Source organism: Nelumbo lutea, chromosome 4 (genome assembly GCF_056320005.1).
Source record: "Nelumbo lutea isolate HS-2025 chromosome 4, American lotus-T2T, whole genome shotgun sequence".
Lineage (NCBI taxonomy): Eukaryota > Viridiplantae > Streptophyta > Magnoliopsida > Proteales > Nelumbonaceae > Nelumbo > Nelumbo lutea.
In genome coordinates this window covers 41,557,990-41,578,438 of record NC_142687.1, presented here as the reverse complement: position 1 = coordinate 41,578,438, position 20,449 = coordinate 41,557,990, and the positions used below count along the sequence as shown (strand labels likewise).

Below are 20,449 nucleotides of genomic sequence, written 5' to 3'. Positions count from 1 at the left end.
TTTTAAGAGAAAGTGTGTGTGACAGAGGGGGGGGGGGGGGAGGTATCTAAGAGTCAGGGTTAACTTCAAAACAAGTCAGAAAAGTGGAAGGTGTTTCACATAACTATCCTATATATAACAAAAACAGGACCTTGTGTGGACACTCACGCGCATGCCTGGATTTAATCAGATAAGCGAGAAAATTCAACCACTGAATTGTCCGAGATCTACCTGTGTTTCTTTGGACTATTCATCTCGAAGTACAGACTTCGTTCATTTTGTTCTTCCACTTTACAAGGATTCGAAGGCATGGCAACAGGCGCAGACGTGGTGGTGTCTCCTCTGGTTCAAGTATTGCTTCACAAGTTGGACTCCAGCGTTCTGAGTGATTTTGGAAAGCAATGGAGCACCAGGGAGGAGTTGGATGACCTGTCTGCAATTCTCCAATTGATTAACAGAATGGTTAGTTCCATTGAGGATATGCAAATAAGAGATCCATGCTTGCCAATTTTCCTTGGTGATTTGAGACAATTTGTTTTCAAAGCCACAGTCACAGTGGTCAATTTCATCTATGAAGCTCATCGGCAAAGTGTTAGTGGAAAGGTAGGCCAACTTATCCATTTCTCTTTCAATGAAGACCAAATATTACGTAAACAAGAGATTCCAAGTGTCATAACTGGTTTGAAAACTGAGTTGATTGAAATCAAAGAAAAGATTGAATCCAAGTATTAAGAGTAGCTCCATAATTGATGATTCTGAAATTTTTGGTAGGAGGGAAATGGCAAATGATGTAATAAAGCTACTATTATCTGATAAATATGATATGAAAAAAAGTCCCTGTTTTTTCCATAGTTGGTATTGGGGGAATAGGTAAGACAACACTCGCTCAACTCATTTACAATGATGAAAAAGTAGTTGAACATTTTGAGGTGAGAGCCTGGGTCTGTGTTTCTGAAGAATCTAATATTATAAAAATAACTAGATCAATTCTTGAGTCAATGACCAAGGGAAAATGGGATATTGAAAACCTACAACCACTCCAATGTGAACTACAAACCAATTTAAGTGGGAAGAGATTTTTACTTGTGCTTGATGATATATGGTTTGAAGACCGCAAAACTTGGGATGCAGTAAGAGTTCCATTAAATGTTGCAGCCAAGAAAGGAAGTAGAATTGTAGTGACCACTCGGACTAGAAAAGTTTCCTCCATTGAGAATTCCATAGAAACTATTGATTTAGAAGGATTACCATATGAAGATGGGTGGCAATTGTTCAAATGCAAAGCTTTTATTGATGATGAGATATGTGATACACATCCAAACTTGAAAAGGATTGGAGAAAAATTTGTTAAAAAATGCAAAGGAGTTGCTTTAGCAGTAAAATCACTTGGAGATCTTCTATACAATGAGCTGGATGTGAACAAGTGGACTTCTATCTTAGAAAGTGAAATGTGGGAGGTAGAAGGAGATGATGAAATACTACCGGCTCTACGTCTGAGTTATTATCGCCTTCCAGCACACTTGAAATTATGTTTTGCATACTGCTCTTTGTTTCTTAAGGACTATATATTTGATAAGAAAGCTCTTGTCCGACTTTGGATGGCAGAAGGTTTTGTTGCATGTAAACAAGTTGAGATTATGGAAGACCTTAGTGGCAAATACTTTGATGAATTGTACTACAGGTCTTTCCTCCAAAAGTATTCAGGTTATTATGGAAACACATTTGTGATGCATGATCTAATGCATGATTTGGCAGAGTCGATTTCGAAAGGCTTGTATCTTAGGGTGGAGGAAGGAAAATCAGAAAGAAATGGCAGCATCATCCCTGAGAAGGCTCATTACATATCAATGATTGATGCCCAACCAGAATCATCAATGGTGAAGGAACTATATAAATATAAGGACTTGTCTACATTAATATTTTTCAAATCATCAAGATGTGGCTGGCATATCCCTAGTGATTTATTTGAACAATACCGATGCCTACGTGCATTGAAGTTGAGTGGCAATAATGGATTGGATAGCTTGCCAGATTCAATTGGCAATTTGAAACATCTATGCTTTCTTAACCTCAACTACACTGGCATTGAAGTGTTGCCTGACTCATTGTGCAGCCTCTACAATTTGCAAACTTTGAAGCTTGAGCATTGCTATAAGCTTGATGAGATTCCTGAAAACATAGGAAACATAATCAACCTCCAATTCATAGAGATGAATAAGGACATGTGGAAGAAATTAAGTCTAATAAGAGGCGGCATTGGGAGATTACGTTTTCTGAAGAAACTGCCTCTGTTTCATGTTAGAAAGATTAATGGAATTAACAGTAGTAGTACAATTGAAGAGTTAAAGGATTTGTTTTATATCCAAGGATCCATTTTTATTTTAAGGCTAGAGAGTGTAGAAGACTTTGAAGAGGCCAAAAAGGCTAACCTCATCAATAAGCATGGAATCAACGAGTTAGTGTTGCATTGGAGCAACTGGAACTATAACAATAAGAATAATAATAATGATAATGAAGCAAGTGTTGAGAGCGTACTTGAGGGCCTATGATCTTCTACGAGGTTGAAGCATCTCTTTATACATGGTTATGGTGGGTTAAGTTATCCAACCTGGATGATGATGAAGCAGTTCATCATGTCTTATGATATGCTGACACTTGTGGAACTCAAATTCTGCAACAAGGGCAAGTTCCTGCCTCCTTTGGGGAATCTACCCTCACTGAAACAATTGCATATATTCAGTATGAAGAAAATGGAATATATGGGTAAGGAGTTTAATGGGCACAGCAATAACAACAACAATAACAAGCAGTTGAGATTTCAAATGTTAGAGATATTACATCTCAGTTGTATGGATAGTCTGAAAGAATGGTGGGGAACAGAGGAAGGTGAATTTCCTAGCCTTAAGCAACTTTGCATCCAATCTTGTCCCAAATTGGTGAAACTTCCACCCTTGCTTCCTACTGTAAAAAAGGTGGAAATCATGTATTGTGCAATGTTGAATTGTCTTCCAAGGCTTCCATCTGCTTATGATCTAGAATTAGTACAATGTGATGAGAAGATATTGAATTGGTTGTATCAATGCCCCTCACTGTCCAACTTGGAAATTGCTAATTTTGAAAATACAGCATCCCTGCCCCCAGCAATGTTGCAAGGTCTCGCCTCTCTTCAAAGATTGGTAATATCTCGATGGAAGAATAATTTTGTTTGTGGGTCTATTTTTATACATAGGTTTTATATTGTTAAAAGTATTGAATTTAGATTTAACTGGCATAATTTATTTATGAGAAGAAATATAGAGAATGGGAGTTAATACCTTAAACATAAGAATTACTGAGAGGGAATTGAATGAGGTGAAAAGTAGTATTACAAATGCCCTCAGAATTTGAGAGTGGCCAAATTTAAAGATAGAGGTATTTTAGTCAAGAAAGCATCTATTCTTCAACAGATACTCTTGAATTGTACAAGGCATTCTAACCCGTGCATCTATAGGTGGTCTTCTGAACCAAAATTCATTCATTTTCATATTGTACAAGGCAGTTTTCATTCAGTTGAATAGATTCTCTTTAATTGGTTTAAAAAATTAATGAATCAAGGCATTTTAAGGAGTATTAATTGTAAAAAACCTATAAAAATATAAATGTATTTTCATCTTTAGTTTTTACTTATTTTTACTAGTATACATATATTGCATGTGCCCTTACACTAGTATATAAATAATGTGTGGAGAGTGAAAAGTAAACAAGGGGCCAATCCAAGATGATAAGAAGTGGCGAGAAAAGACAAATTATAAACATGAAAGTTCATTAAACAGCATCCTTATGCAATCACTGGATGGTAGATTAGAGTAAAGCAAGATCAATTAGGTTGAAGAAGACTCCAAGGTAGTGCTTATAAAAGCATACAAGGTAAAATTGAACCCCTTGGAAAATCATAAATTTTATTAATTAATGACTATCATAACATGGTGAGGGAGATGAATTTTTGAGCCAGATACTCTTATATGGGGAGGCTAATGAAGTTGCTAATTGGTCAACAAAGATACAAGGCAATAGTATTATTTATCTCAAATAATATAATTTACTACCAAAGTATATTGCCTTAAGGATGTGCAGGGATGTGCTTCTCCTCAAGCCTAGATTTGTGTAGCATGTCTTATACTAGTAAGCATACACATGCCTTGCACATGGCAATTCTACATGATGATAGTGATAATAATAACAAAGTATCCAAAAATTTTCATAAACTTTATGTATTTTTTATTTTTTTTTTGTTTTTATATTCTTTTTGTTTTTTATTATTAGTTGAATGTAGACTGCAAAATCCAAATCTAATTATATAAACACCTCATCCAAATATGTGATAATTGGATTGAGTTGTGAAGTTTCAAGTATCATTAATAGGTTTATTTGCTTGGTTAGATTCTTCTTTTATGTAATGATTTATTTTTTTGGTGTATCTTTTTTTTGTTCATTTATCAAAAAAGATGTAAGATTTAAATAGAGGGAATTGAATGAAGTGAAAGGTAATAATTCAATTTACAATTTAAGCCTCACAACTAAATAGGGACTGAATTCAAAATTGAGTATTTTAGTCAAAAGAAAGTTCCACAATCTTATTCATATTTGTAATAGTAATGAATATAAAAGTATAGATGTGTTCAATTTTTTTATATTTTTTTGTATTTTTGTGTGTAAAAATAATTATGATATATTACACTTACTTTTTGTTTAATATGAATTATATGATATTATACATGTGCCTAAATATTTTTTTGTAAAATTTATGTATTTTTATATTTTATTGATTTTTATTATTTATTTATAACATTAAATATTAACACATTTGACCAAGAAGTTGAACTATTGATCTTTGCCAAATAGTAAACTAATTTCTTTTTTGGTCTATTGTAAATTATGTATTTCATTTTCATTATCAATAAACATAATTCTTGTTTGTTACACTTATTTTTTTTTAATTTGATTGATAAAAATATCATAAATGTGTTTAATTTTTCTATATTTATTTTTATTTTAAAAAATTTATTACCTAAGTATGACTTCATAGATTGATCAATTTGATTCACATGGTTGAATTGCTTAGCCACCACTTGGATAAATAATGATTTTTTTTATTCAGTTCTAAAATATACAGATTTATATTGTTAAAATTGGCATAGATCTAATTAGCAACATTTGTTAGTGAAAAAATAACATAAATATAGAACTTAATAAGAGAAAGTGGGAGTTAATACCTTAAGTATAAGAGTTAATGAGAGAAAATTAAATGAGGTGAAAAATAATAATTGAAGTTACATTTTCAACCCTTACAATTAGAGATGGACTAAATACACAAATACAGGCATCTTAGTAGAAATAAAAGCTAGGAGTAAAGTTGTAATAAAATGACTTTTATACCCTTTCTCAAACAAAGAAATAGAGGGTAATTTTAGTCCAAAAATTTCACTTTGCATTTGCATTTTTATATATAGTATAAATGGATTATTACCTCAAAAAAAGCCAATCATTTTATGGGTTATTTACTTAGACATTCCTTATAGCTTCAAGTATTTATTAAAACCTATCCTATAGTTTGTGTGTTATAAAACACCTCCTACAGTTTGTAATTGCTTTGAGAATGGTTTGTGATCTCTTAAAACGAGAAATGCATGGGCCTGGGGTTTTTTATTCTGAAAATACCCTTGATAGTTCTCATATAAACGAGAAATGCATGGGCCTAGGAGAAATATCAACATATTTTTTTCATATAAAATTGTTATTTTTCTACTAACCATGTAAGAAAATCAGTGATAAGCAAAGAGTTTGCAAATTATAAGGGGTCATTTAGTAATACTTAAAACCGTAGGATAGGTTTAGGTAAATTTATATATGGCCTTTCATTGGTAATAAAGTTGGTGGAAGTTTTAGACATTGTAAATAAAGTTAGGGGAGGCATACATATATAATTTTCCTAAAATCATTTCACATAGTACAAAAATAATGGCAAAGAGAAAAAGCACGAAGACACCAAATATTGTATCCTCTCTCAGTCTCTCTTTCTCACTCCTCTTTTCTTATCTTCTCTGTGTGTATATTTAAGGTTTTAAAAATCAACCAAAAAATAGAACTGCCTTTTGGTGCAAGCTCGTGTTTGGAGTCTATATTGGCCGATACAGTCTGATACAAATCCCCTTCTCTCTCATTAATTTAAGTGCAATTTCTTTCTCATTAACTTTTTTTTTAGTTAATCAGCAATAACTTTTCCCCTTACCCCTTTTTTTCCCAAAGTGCTGGTTGTGGGATTTGATTCCGCGTCAATGCAAAGACAATCCAGCTAATACACCAACGAGCCAGCCTTCAATTGATCTCTCTCATTAATTAGTTACTTACTCCTGTAATTAATGCATAATTTTAAATTTGAATTTCAATTTTAACACCTAATTGAAATTCTCAAGCCCTCAAAAAAGCTTTTCTTCAATATTGGGAGGTTGAATCTCTACGATACTCACTTATAGGGTGAGATCTCAGTAAGAGGTTCACTTGACTCCCCGAGATCACCATCGTCATTCGCCTTCACCTTATATCTCACGCACCCTCATACCCTTAATTCCTTAAATGCATATCCACTTTCTCACAAGGAGAAGCAGAAGAAGAAAAAAAGTGCGGTGGAGCGGTTGTGTCCTCTCTCCAATTTCTCTCTCTATTTAGCTTTTAAAAAAATTGAAAGCATGAATTGTGTCTGGGTTAAATGGTTTAGTCTAGGGCAATAGTTTGTTGACAGATTCAATGCTTTTTTTAGGAAAATTCAGGCCAGGTAATGAAAGAAACTGAATAAGTAAGGTGATGAGGGTGGATTTGGCCCTCCAGTGAAATTGTGACACCTGACACCTCATGCAGCCTCTTGACGACTGGGCAGCTCGGGCAGCTCCGGCAGCTCGGCATAGGCAGCTCGGTATAGCTAGGGCAACTCGGCATAGGCAGCTGGCCACTCCACAGGCATCCTGGCGTCTTACGAAGAGCTCACCACTTAGGGGCAGCTCGACACTTATAGGTAGCTCGGCATAGGCAGCTCGCCATAGGCAGCTAGCCACTCCGCAGGCAGCCTGGTGTCTTACGAAGAGCTCGCCACTTAGGGGCAGCTCGACACTTACAGGTAGCTCGCCATAGGCAGCTAGCCACTCCGCAGGCAGCCTGGCGTCTTACAAAGAGCTTGCCACTTAGGGGTAGCTCGGCACATATAGGCAGCTCGGCGTATCGCAGGAAGATCTCTTGCCTGACAACTGTACCTGACAGATCTGGAGACCTGCGCTCACGTCTCTCGCTAGGCGGCGGCGTGCCTGTCAGTCCTGAGAACTGTCCCTTGACTGGTAGAGCCGTACTCTACAGCCGCCTACACCCTCCACCTCAGCTCTGACAGTGACGGTCACGACAGAGAGACAGAGGCGGTTACGCCTGACTTGACAGAGGCTGTTACGCCTGATTTGACAAGACACCACTATATAAGGACTCCGACCCCCAAAGACAAGGGGGAGAGAATGAGAAAATGGAGGTAATCCTTGCTCTCTAGCTCTCTCATTTCTCTCCAAGCTCCCTACAATCAGAATGCTAACATAGGCATCGAAGAGTCCCCACCGGAAAAATACCCCCGGGTCTTCTGATTCAGTTCTCGCAAGTCCCTCAGCTCCTGCCACCGGCAAAGGATAGGAGATCACCTCATGCAAAGGGAAGCCAAGTAGCTCTCCACTAGGGAGCTCATCACCAGGTAGCTCTCCACCAGGGAGTTCGACACGAAGTAGCTCTCCACTAGGGAGCTCGTCATGAAGTAGCTCTCCACCTGGGAGCTCGTCACCAGGTAGCTCTCCACCAGGGAGCTCGTTACTAGGTAGCTCTCCACCAGGGAGCTCGTCACCAGGTGGCTCTCCACTAGGGAGCTCATCACCAGGTAGCTCTCCGCCAGGGAGCTCATCACCAAGTAGCTCTCCATCAAGGAGCTCATCACCAGGTAGCTCTTCACCAGGGAGCTCGTCACCAGGTAGCTCGTCACCAAGTAGCTCTCCACCAGGGAGCTCATCACCAAGTAGCTCTCCACCAAAAACTCGTCACCAGTTAACTCTCCACTAGGGAGCTCGTCACCAAGTAGCTCACCACTAGGGAGCTCGTCACTAGGTAGCTCTCCACTAGGGAGCTCATCACCAGGTAGCACACCACCAGGGAGTTCACCACCAAGTAGCTCATCACCAGGCAGTTCACCACCAGGGAGCTCCATCATCCTCTAAGTCGCAGGCCACATGGGAGCAGGTCAAATGATGAGGTACTTAGCCAAAAAGTTGGTACATCACAAAAAAAAAAAAAAAATTGGTACGTGACCTGAAACAGTTACATCAATTGGCGCCGTCTGTGGGAACACGCTAGAGAAAGCTAAGTTCTCATTCTACAAAAGCTAAGTTATCATCCTACAAAAGCTAAGTTTTCATCTTACAAAAGCTAAGTCCTCTTCTCCCAGAAAGCTAAGTCCTCACTTTTTAGAAATTAAAGCTCTCGCTCTATAGTTTACATTTTTTATAAACTCAAAGACTATGCAGGGAGTTAACAGACTAAGTAACTTTACTTTCAATTCGGATAAAGCCTCATCAGTCCTCTCCGCAAGGTCCCCCTACAAAGATGAGCTCTTCGTGGCTTCCGCGGGAGTTGGCGGACAATGGACCACATAGGCGCCATTATCTGTCGAGCCTTCCAAGGTTCCCGTGTGAGCTGGCGACCTAAAGTTAGTTGTGCTGCCCCCGAAGGTCGAGCTCCTAGTAGCTTCTTGTAGGAGTGGGTGACTGACATTACAAAGCTGATGCAGCGCAATCATAGCTCTAAGGCACCCACCTGGTCGGTTCGGCACCTCACTAGTAGTTCGGCACCTGGTCAGCTCGGCACCTCGCAAGTAGCTCAGCACCTAGTCAGCTCGGCACCTCGTAGGCAGCTCAGCACCTGGTCAGTTTGGCACCTCACAGGCAAAGCCTACGGCCCACATTACTACTTAAGACCCAGTTGCCTCTTCCGCACGGGCAAAGTTAAAGAATAGTGGACTACGAGTCGCTCCCAAAGCCTATGGGCCACATTACTGCTTAAGACCCAGTCGCCTTTTTGGTATGGACAAAGTCAAGAAGAGTGGACTACGAGTCGCTCCCAAAGCCTACAGGCGACACTATTGCTAAATACCCAGTCGCTTCCTCAGCATGAGCAAAATCAGCAAAAGTGAACTATAAGTTGCCCCCAGAGCCTAAGGGCTACACTACTGAACTGGCGGAGACCTCCTCACCTTACAGGCAGCTCGCCATTGGTAGGCAGCTCAACACATACAGGCAGCTCCCAAAGCCTAAGGAATTGGATTAGCACTTACTAGCTCGTCGACTTACGGGCCAAAAGAAGAAATCTACTCCCTTCGCTGAGTTACTCTCAGCTCGGGAGTGGGGGGCAAATGATGAGGGTGGATTTGGCCCTCCAGTGAAATTGTGACACCTGGCACCTCATGCAGCCTCTTAACGATTGGGCAGCTCGGGCAGCTTGGCATAGGCAGCTCAATATAGCTAGGGCAGCTCAGCATAGGTAGCTGGCCACTCCGCAGGCAGCCTGACGTCTTACGAAGAGCTCGCCACTTAGGGTCAGCTCATCACTTACAGGTAGCTCGGCATAGGCAGCTGGCCACTCCGTAGGCAGCCTGGCATCGTACGAAGAGCTCGCCACTTAGAGGCAGCTCGGCACTTACAGGCAGCTCGGCGTATCGTAGGAAGATCTCATGCCTGACAGATCCGGAGACCTACGCCCACATCTCTCGCTAGGCGGCGCTGTGCCTGCCAGTCCTGAGACTTGTCCCTTGACTGGCAGAGCCGTACTCTACAGCAGCCGCCTACACCTGCCACCTCAGCTCTGACAGTGATGGCCGCAGCAGAGAGACAGAGGTGGTTACACTTGACTTGACAGAGGCTGTTACGCCTAATTTGACAGGACACCACTATATAAGGACTCCGACCCCCAAAGACAAGGGGGAGAGAATGAAAAAATGGAGGTAATCCTTGCTCTCTAGCTCTCTCATTTCTCTCCAAGCTCCCTACAATTAGAATGCTAACTTAGGCATCGGAGAATCCCCACCGGGAAAATACCCCCGGGTCCTCTGATTCAGTTCTCGCAGGTCCCTCAGCTCCTGCCACCAGCAAAGGAGAGGAGATCACCTCATGCAAAGAGAAGCCAAGTAGTTCTCCACTAGGGAGCTCATCACTAGGGAGCTCATCACCAGGTAGCTCTCCACCAGGGAACTCGTCACTAGGTAGTTCTCCACTAGGGAGCTCGTTACCAGGTAGCTCTCCACCAGGGAGCTCATCACCAGGGAGCTCGTCACCAAGTAACTCTCCACCAGGGAGCTCATTACCAGGTAGCTCTCCACCAGGGAGCTCATCACCAGGGAGTTCGTTACCAAGTAACTCTCCACCAGGAGCTCGTCACCAGGGAGCTCGTCACCAAGTAGCTCACCACCAGGGAGCTCGTCACTAGGTAGCTCACTACCAGAGAGTTTGCCACCAAGTAGCTCATCACCAGGTAGTTCGCCACTAGGGAGCTCCATCATCCTCTGAATCATAAGCCACATGAGAACAGGTCAAATGACAAGATACTTAGCCAAAAAGTTGGTACATCACAAAAAAAAAAAAAAAATTGGTATGTGACCAAAAACGATTAGATCATAAGGGTTTTAAAATTATGATCTTTATGTGTGTAGATGGGAATGATCCAGCACAATAGATATTTAGGAGGCTGTAGAGGCAAATTATAACACTCCACACCATGAATTCAGCAACCATTCAACCTCTCACTATGAACCCATATATTTTATCATAAGGCATTACCATTAATTCCACAGCCCCGTACGCGACCATCACTTTCAACATCTTTATTTCGGGGGATGAAAAGTGTTTCACCGTTTTAATTTTGAAATGCCGGTTGGTTTTTGAAAGGGATTGAAGCCAAACTGAAACTGGGAAAGAGAACAAAGGCAGCTTCACGAGTTATCCACCACAAAAATTACGGTCAACTCATCTCGGTTCCATAAATTTACTACCAAGTGGTCCAAAGGTTGGGCGTGGGCCTCATTATGCCTATCATCTTTCTCATTTTAAGTCTGCAATTTATGGCATCCACCACAAAGACCTTTTAACAGTTGGGAACATCTCCCGATGATGATATATCATTTTTGATACATCATTAGGAGATGTTCCCAATATACGGTGAGAATGTACTGTGAGACGCTGTGGGGAATGGGGCGCAGATGTGAATTCTTCTTTTTGTGTTTAAAATTATATTTCTAATCATTTCCATCGTTAATAACTTAACTATGCTTCTCATTTACAACATGTCCACTTTTCATAAAATTTTGTGTAAATTTTATATTTATATTTACTATTATTTGATTTAAGACATTATGATTGGTCAATTACTGTATAATTGAATCGCTAAGCTGTCAATAGAACAGAAAAAATGGCTCATTTAACCAAAAAAAAAAAAAAACAGAAAAGTGGCTCCATTTCTGAGAGTTTAAAAAGCATTGGTCTACTCAAACCACCTTTGTCTTTACCCAAATAACCATCTTTGTGAATTAAAAGAAGGAATGCTATTAAAGCTCTATGCCAATTAGGTAATACCAAATTCTTTCTTGAATGTATTTTATTTCAAAACCATAGAAGTGAATGTGACAATACATATTTATTATCACTTCGTATTGATAAATCCAACATGATAGTGACAATACATGTTTATTACCAATTTGTATCGATCAATCCAAAAAGTTTCAGGAAGAAACAACAATGTAATAAATACAACCTTTAAAACTGTAGCAATATGGAGGAGAGCTTTAAATGGCCAATGGCACAAGTTTCAATTGATGATAAAACTAAGGCCCCTTTTCGTTTGCATAATAGGGGTCTAGAATGGAATGGGAATTGGCTATTCCAATTTCAACTGTTTGGTTGGGCAGAATTAGAATCTCATTCTTATTTCTACTGGAATGTCATTCCCCCATTTGAGGGAATGACTATTTCTTGCCCCTCTTAGGAATGAAATCCCATTCCTATTGATTCCACTTCCCATTTTCATTTTCGTCTGAATCAAACAGACTATGGGAATAAACCATTCCAATTCCAATTCCAATTCTCGTTGCAAACAAAACAAACCATAAAAACTTAGAATCAGTTATATCAATAATTTTTTTCTTTAATTTATTAATTGGATTAGTGGATGACTACCATCATTATGAAGCACATGGTCCATCCAGGTATAACCAAAGGGCATATTTGGCATCGTGGTGTTATGACTCATTGTGTTTATGTATTGAAAATTGGGAAAAACATTGTGGGCACAAATTTTTTTCTTTTTTATTTTTGAAAAGCCTGTAGGCTGAATCATCTCATTGCGTCTTTCAATAGTATAGGTAGTAGAAAATCAAGTGGGGTAGACCAAGTCTTTGGCCTAGACAAAGAACAAGCCATTTTTGCAATCGAATGAGCCAAACAATTACCTATACGATAGACAAATGAGATGGAAAAAACGAAGAACATCCGCAAAAGACTCCTGCACTCGACTATCAAGTGGTGAATGTGCTAGGGAACTACTAAGGAGGGGTTCAACAAGAGAGAGACTATCTTTTGTGCATCTCCTTTCAAAATGATGGAAGAGATCTGTAATTCAATAGCCATTTTGATGCCCTCAAGGAAAGCTAGAGCTTCAATCTGTTCTAAGGTACTATGTTCAATGTTCATGGATCTAGCCATGTAAAACTTTCCTCCTGAGTCTTTGACAATAATTCCAATACCAGAGTGGGACATTGGGAGAGAAGGGGTCTCTTCTTGGTCCATGCACTATAAATTCCAGATTTCTTCATAGTGCGTTGTAGCTTCTTGTAATACTAAAGTGAGGTTAAACTTTTTACCCTTAAAAACCATTTTATTGCAAGTTTAATTTATAGGCATACCATAATACCGAAGACCCCAAAAGAAAATTCTCAACCCCTAGAAGTGGGTGATTGTTGTTTGCAGTCCACCAAGATGTTAACCAATCATTGACTTCATGCTGGGAATTAACATCAATCAACTAGACTTGGAGGGCAAACCAAACTGGTCTCATGGCAGGGCAATGAAAGAATCTATGTGGCATTATTTCATCAGCTTCAATACACACACAAAAAATCGAGTTTACCCCCTAACAGTACTTTGCAAGTGTTGCGTCAAGAGGTAAAGTGTTCTTAATACAATGCCACAAAAAAACATGTACCTGTGGTGGGAGTTTCTTGTACTTCCAAAAAACTTTCCAACTTACCTCAGGGAAGGCTTTGGTTTGGGAAGAAATGTCTGGATCCTCTAAGGATAGAATTTTATAAGTCGAAGCAGTTGTAAAAGTCCCAGAAGGTGTGTGAGTCCAAACCGGTCCATCCAAGTTGAGCTCATGACCTTGTGATAATGGAGTTTGAAGAAATGAATGTATAACTTCATTTTTAAACAAGTTTTCAACAATGTCAAAACACCACGTGCTAGTAAGAGGATTGATAAGCTCAAGAACCTTTAAACTTTTAGCCTAAACATTGTTCACCATGTGATCACAATTCAATGGGGGAAAAGTCCAAGGGTCCAAAAGGACATGGGTGTCCCACCCTGAGTTGATTAAAATCCTAACCCCTTTCAACAATAGAGGTCGGCATCTAAGAAGTGTCCGAAATGATTGATTTGTTTGGACTGTTCTTTGCACCCCAGAAAGATTCTTGTGATAGATATTTTGATTGTAGGTCTTTACTCCATAGACTTTCTGTTTCCTTAAGGAAACGCCATCCAAGTTTCATCAGCAAACATTTACTTGCAATCTCTAGTCTTCTAAAGTCCAACCCCCAATGCATTTAGCTTGTGTAAATTCACTCCATGCTATCAAATAGACATGATTCTTATTCTGATCAAAGTCCCACTAGACGTTACAAATCATTTTGGTGATTTTCTCCGAAGTAGCATGCGGTACCTCATGGATTGCCATGAAAAAATTGGAAACTGCAAGAGTGTTGATTTGATCATGATTTCTCTCTCCGTGTGTGAGAGGCAATGAAGCTTCCACCCTGCTAATTTTGCACTTATTTTGTCAATAAGAAAATGTCAGGACTTTACCTTCTTATGCTTCATGAGGAGTGGGCTTCCGAGATATTTCTCGTTGTGTTGCATGTGTGCCATACCAATCTGATGTGCCAACATCTCTCTTTGACAGTGGTGAACATTTTTACTAAAGTGGATTGAGGACTTCTCAAAATTGACCTCCTCTCCAAACCAGCTATAGTATTTCTCAAGCATCTCTTTTTTTGTTTAGCTCTGAGAGCATACTATGCCCAATGATGAGAAGGTCATTAGCAAATAGCAATTAGTGATTGATCTTGAAATTGCTTCTTCCGAAATTAATTCCATGAAGATCTCCCACCTGAAATTATTTATCAAGCATTCTCGACAAGACATCAGTACACAAAATAAAAAAGTACGAGGAGAGGGGACAGCCTTGATGTAGGCCCCTCTATGGAGTAAACCTTTCACTCTTTTCACCATTTTGGGCACAAATTACAACAACCATTGATTATTATGTTTTATTATACAAGTGCCATCATTAGGCACCAGCAAAATGGAAATACAACAATGAAATGTCAAAATGATGTTTCCTCTAAAATTGTATTTGGCTTGAAAGAAAAGGTAGGGAAAGGTATAACCGATCAGTCCAAAAGATAGTTTAGACCAAACACAGCCTCAAAATGAGTTTCAAATAACCCAAGATAAGAAAGTATAGTGCTTAGAAAATTGGACCGGACGAATCAGTTGAAATATGGTTTGATCATATCCTACAGATTGAAATTGATAGAAAACCACTCTAATAGTCTAAATGCCTAGTTTAACCAGAGAACCGATGAACTGATCCTGATTTCATGAAACCACTTGGGTATTTAAATAATTGAAATTTCAAATTGCTTATTGTGACCTCCTATTCATATGTATTACTACTATTACTTTATGTATGAAAAAGTGAATTAAGATGCTTAAACCTTTGGTTGTTTTATTTAAAAACCAAGAAACCTGCCATTTATCCTCCACATTTAAATATAATATAATTTATAAAATATTATATATAGTATTTATATAATCACATATGATCACAATATGCGTGTGTGTATATATGACCAATAAATCTCTCTCCCTTTTCTATTTCTTTGCCTTGTCCACCTTTAAACATTGAGAAAAAATACATAATCGCTTATGAGGTGATGATGTATCATTGAAATTGAGGAAGCACAACACCTCCGTTCCTCGTTTAACCATTTCCATTAATAAATTTATTCAATATTGGGCATATGGTGCCACATTAGTATCTTGCAAAGTTTTTAAAATCGAATCGGACAACGAATCGGTTAGGGGTCCGGTTCTAGGGTCAAATGAGTCAACTGTTCAAACCAAACGAACGGCCCGTTCTAGCAAAATATTTAATAAATTTATTAATGGAAATGGTTAAACGAGGAATGGAGGTGTTGTGCTTCCTCCATTTCAATGATACATCATCTCCTCATAAGCGATTATGATTGCATCTTTTTTGCTAGATTAGTTAGGTATAAATATTTTGTATTGTTTCTCAATATTTAAAGGTGGACAAGGGAACCATACAACGAACCAATTAGGGGTCCCATTCCCAGGTCGAATGGGTTGACTGCTCAAACCGAATGAACAACCTGTTCTAACAAAAAAAAAAAAAAAAACTAAAAAATAAAAAATGGTCAAAACCATTGGATAGTTCGAACGGTTTTAATGGTTCAACCACCTGGGTCAGCGGTTTGCTGACCAAATCAATGATTTTTTGTGAAATAACAGTTATGGGGTAAAATAGAATTGGTCAACTGACCGGTTCCCAGCTTTTCCAGTCTGACCGTCCGGTCCAGCCTGGTTTTGAAAACCATGGTCTATTGTGCTATGAATTTAAAGGCCATCGTAATAGCATGGATCACATGCCCATTATTTGCCTGCCCTTTTACATGCTTTTTTCTCTTTGTTTTTTTTTTTTTTTTTTTTTTTTCAGAAAAGTACATATAGGCTTAATGCAGATTTATGATTCCCACTACAAAGCTATAAACATTTAAAAGGTCCAAAAACCACATTCTATGCACCCATACCCACCCATGAATTGACATCAATTCCGAGCTGGCACCTACCCCAAATGTATTTTGAGCCTACAAATTCTGATCCTGGGGTTATGGGTCATTCTCCCTTTTCTTGTCAGGGTAAACTGTTGAAACCTCCCCTGAAGTTTTGGACCATTACTAAAACCTCCCGTGAAGTTTGGTAATTGCAGTTATCTTCCTTGAACTTTCTGACACAGTTGCAAGTAGACCCCTTCTATTAGAATATTCTAAAAAGAGGCATAAAAATGTCCAAAATACCTATATAATTACTATTGAGGTTGATTATACAGAAAAAAAAATAATACAAACTTTATTAAAACAAAAAATAATAAAAACTTAAATTTGCAACTTTACCTTTGAGTGATTGATATGAAGGAAACATTTGAAAAATAAATCAATTTCAGAAAATAAATTGAAGGATATGGGGTAGTGATTTATATGTAGAGAAAACTTAAAAAATAAACATTTTGATCAAAGGAACTGCATGAATATTTTAGATATTCCTGTGCCTCTTTTTAAAGGATTCTAACATAAGGGTCTACTTACAACTCTTTAGGGGTGGTGATTACAATTACCACACTTCATGAGAAATTTCAGTAATAACCTGAAACTTTAGAGGAGGTTTCAGTAATTTACCATTTTTTTGGTACAAACTACTTCCTCTTTTTGAGGAAAGCCAAAAGCTTACCAAAACAGAATTTTATAATACTAATTATTGCAATGAAGATGCAACCATCAATGTGTTTGTATATGGGAGCTAGCAGGAAGCTTGCATCAATGGTTGGAGGTTGGAGCTAAAAGGGAATTCCCAAACGCTAAGGAATCAGTATGGGCCCCAAGGTATCAGTATGCGAATATAAATATGGGCCTACAAATTTTGGCTACGTAAATTCAGACCCGATTGAAAATCGGGTCCAACTTATAACCCGAATACCGATTAAAAGTTAATGATATAATGATTTACATTTTAAAATTTATAAAGGTTGTGTTTGGTAAGAATGCAAATGTTAACCATTAACATGGAAAAGTATTCTGGAAAATATATTTGAAAAAAGGAGTCTTTTGGAAAATTATTAAAGGAACAAACATTAACATGTGGGTAGATCTTTGTATTCCTGGGATTGAGGGGTTCAAATTAATGGGTTTTCTGACAATCAACCTTATGGTATTTTATAAATCAATGTACTATGTCAACATTTTCAGTCTAGAATACTAACAAAATGGAGGTATTTGAACAATTTTTAGGTCATGTTTGGGAGTGCTTATTGGATAACTGCTTAAAAACAAGTGCTAATTCAAATAAGTACTTATTTTTCTCTAATAAGCACTTAAATAAGCATTTGTGACTATTTTTTCCTTCGTTTTTTTTTTAATTTTCAAAATATACTCTTTGAAAGAACTTTTTAAATTACTTTTATAAAAACATTTTTATGAAAGTACTTTTATAAAAAATATTTTTATGAAAGTACTTTTATGAAAGCACTTTTATGAAAGAACTTTTAGGAAAACACTTTTGTGAAAGTACTTTTACAAGACTTTTGTAAATTGCTTTCATAAAATTACTTCCATAAAAGTACTTTCATAAAGTGTTTGTATAAAAGTACTTTCATAAAAGTAATTTTTTAAAAATACTTTTATAAAAGTACTTTTATAAAATTCAACTAGCGATAATTTTGAAAGAAAAGAATTGAATAAGTACTAACTACTTCCTCCTTTGAGTGAGGGAAGCCAAAAGCTTACCAAAACAGATTTCTATGATCTTAATTGCAATGAGGATGCAACCATCAACTTGTTTGTATTTGGGAGCTGGCAGGAAGCTTGCATCCCCATGGTTGGAGCATTTTAGGAATTCCCAAACGCTAAGGAATCAGTATGGGTCCCAAGGTATCAGTATGCGAATATAAATCTGGGCCTACAAATTTTGACTTCGAAAATTCAGACCAACCTGATTAAAAGTTAATGATATAATGATTCACGTTTTGAAATTTATAAAAGGTTATCTGGTTGATTTTGGTAAGAATGCAAATGTTGAACCAATAACATGGAAAAGTATTCTGGAAAATATATTTGGTAAAAAGAATCCTTAGGAAAATTAATGAAGGAACAAACATTAACATGTGGGTTGATCGTTGTATTCCTGGGATTGAGGGGTTCAAATTAATGGGTTTTCTGACAATCAACCCTATGGTATTTTACAAAATCAATGAATTATGTCAACATTTTCAGTCTAGAATACTAGGCCATGTTTGGGAATGTTTAAGTTAAAAATAAGTGCTTATTTGAATAAGTACTTATTTTATATTGGGCGTTTGATAGTTTTTTTTTTTCTCTAATAAGTACTTAAATAAGCATTTGTGACTATTTTGTTCTTCATTTTCTTTCAAATTTTCAAAATATTCCCTTTGAAAGCACTTTTATTAAATTACTTTTATAAAAACACTTTTGTAAAAGTCCTTTTATAAAAGCACTGTTGTGAAAGTACTTTTATAAAAACACTTTTATGAAAGCACTTTTAGAAAATCACTTTTGTGTACTTTTATGAAAGTACTAGTACTTTTACAAAAGTGCTTTCATAAAAGTACTTTCATAAAAGTGCTTTTGTAAAGTATTTTCATAAAATGTTTTTATGAAAGTGCTTCATAAAAATACTTTTGTAAAAGTGCTTTCATAAAAGTACTTTTATAAAATTCAACTAGGGATAATTTTGGAAGAAAAAAATTGAATAAGTGCTTATTGTATAAGAACTTAAAAAATCTAGAAATTTGGGCTAAAAAATAAGCCCTTATTTTTAAAATTAGCACTTATTTCAAGCTTATTTCCTAAATACCAATAAGTGCTTAATGACCCAAATAAGCACTCATTTTTAAGCACTCCCAAACATGGCCTTAGAACTATGGTGGAGGTTTTTGTTAGTATCAAAATACAAGGGAGGTTTATATGATTACCAAAAAAAAAAAAAAAACCAGGGGGTTTTATATTTTCCCCCAAAATAGCTAGAGATAGATGCTAATAGGGATGTCAACAAGTTGGATTTGGCATGGGTTTTCCTCAACCCTAACCCAACCCTACAATGCCTCAACCTGAACTTGACTCGAACTGACCCGTAGCATTTCAATTGTATTATAAAAAATTTAAAACAAAATTAAAAAACATAAATAAATGTAATATAATACATATATTATATGTAATATATGTAGAGCATAATTATAAAATATATGTAAAACATAACTATAATATATGTAAAATATAATTATATTATTTATTGATAAAATATGTATTTTTACACACACACACACACACATAGTGTTGATGTAGAGCAGCTTAACTCGTTTGACTTTGATAGTTGAATTGGTGACCTGTGACTTGAAGGAAAAAGCAAGTCGGCCTCCGAGTTGGTTTTTAAAACATTGTTTATTATGTTAAATATATGATGTTAAAAACATTCCCATTTTTCTAGTTTCTATATTTTTTTATTTTATTATTTAATTGTGGCAACATTGTTTGGTTCATTTGACCCAAATGGTTTAATTTCTTACCATTACTTAGGTGAAAACACTATTTTTTCTAGGTAGATTTTAAAAGTATAAGTTTTTATGTTATTGAAATTGTTAATTTATTATGTATGTATTTAATTATAGAATTTAATGATGAGAATAAACAAAGAAGCCTTAAATATATGATTCAATGAAGGTGAATGCAAATTAATACCTTAAGGGGGCGCTCTTTTCCTGGATTTTGAGAGGGGGAAAATTGGTCAATGGGATTTTGATTCCCATTGACCAAAAATCACATGTTCCATTTCATACTTATGTGGTGACCAGGGAAAGTTTATTTTCCTGGTACACATTTCCTAGGTGGATAAATAACTTTCCCACCTTGGTGGAAAGTTGCCAACACTTCAAAGGGATAAAAATGCCTGTTGTAATAATGGATTTTTATGGATAAAATGGTCATTGCCTTATTTTCATGGGAAATAAGGCTGAGTTTGGAAGGAGTACAAATGCAAATATGTAGAGTGCAAAACCTTATATTTTGTATGTATTTATGCTGTACATATTTACATTTGTACCCTTTTCAAATTGAGCCTAAAAGAACATGGGTAAGTGCACTTATTGAGTAAATCTTTCTTGGGAAACAATTATCTGCGTAAGTGCATTTACCCAGGTAAGTAACTTACCGAAATGCGAATGGGGCCTAAATGTTGGATTTAATGAGAGATAATTATCTCTTTTCAACTCATTTAATATCCACAACTAA

At 37.0% G+C, this 20,449-nt stretch overlaps 1 pseudogene; it reads left to right on the top strand.

The window, feature by feature from the left end:
• The first annotated feature begins 209 nt into the window (after window positions 1-209).
• LOC148855402 (putative disease resistance RPP13-like protein 1) lies at window positions 210-9,942 on the top strand (annotated as a pseudogene).
• The last annotated feature ends 10,507 nt before the right edge of the window (window positions 9,943-20,449 follow it).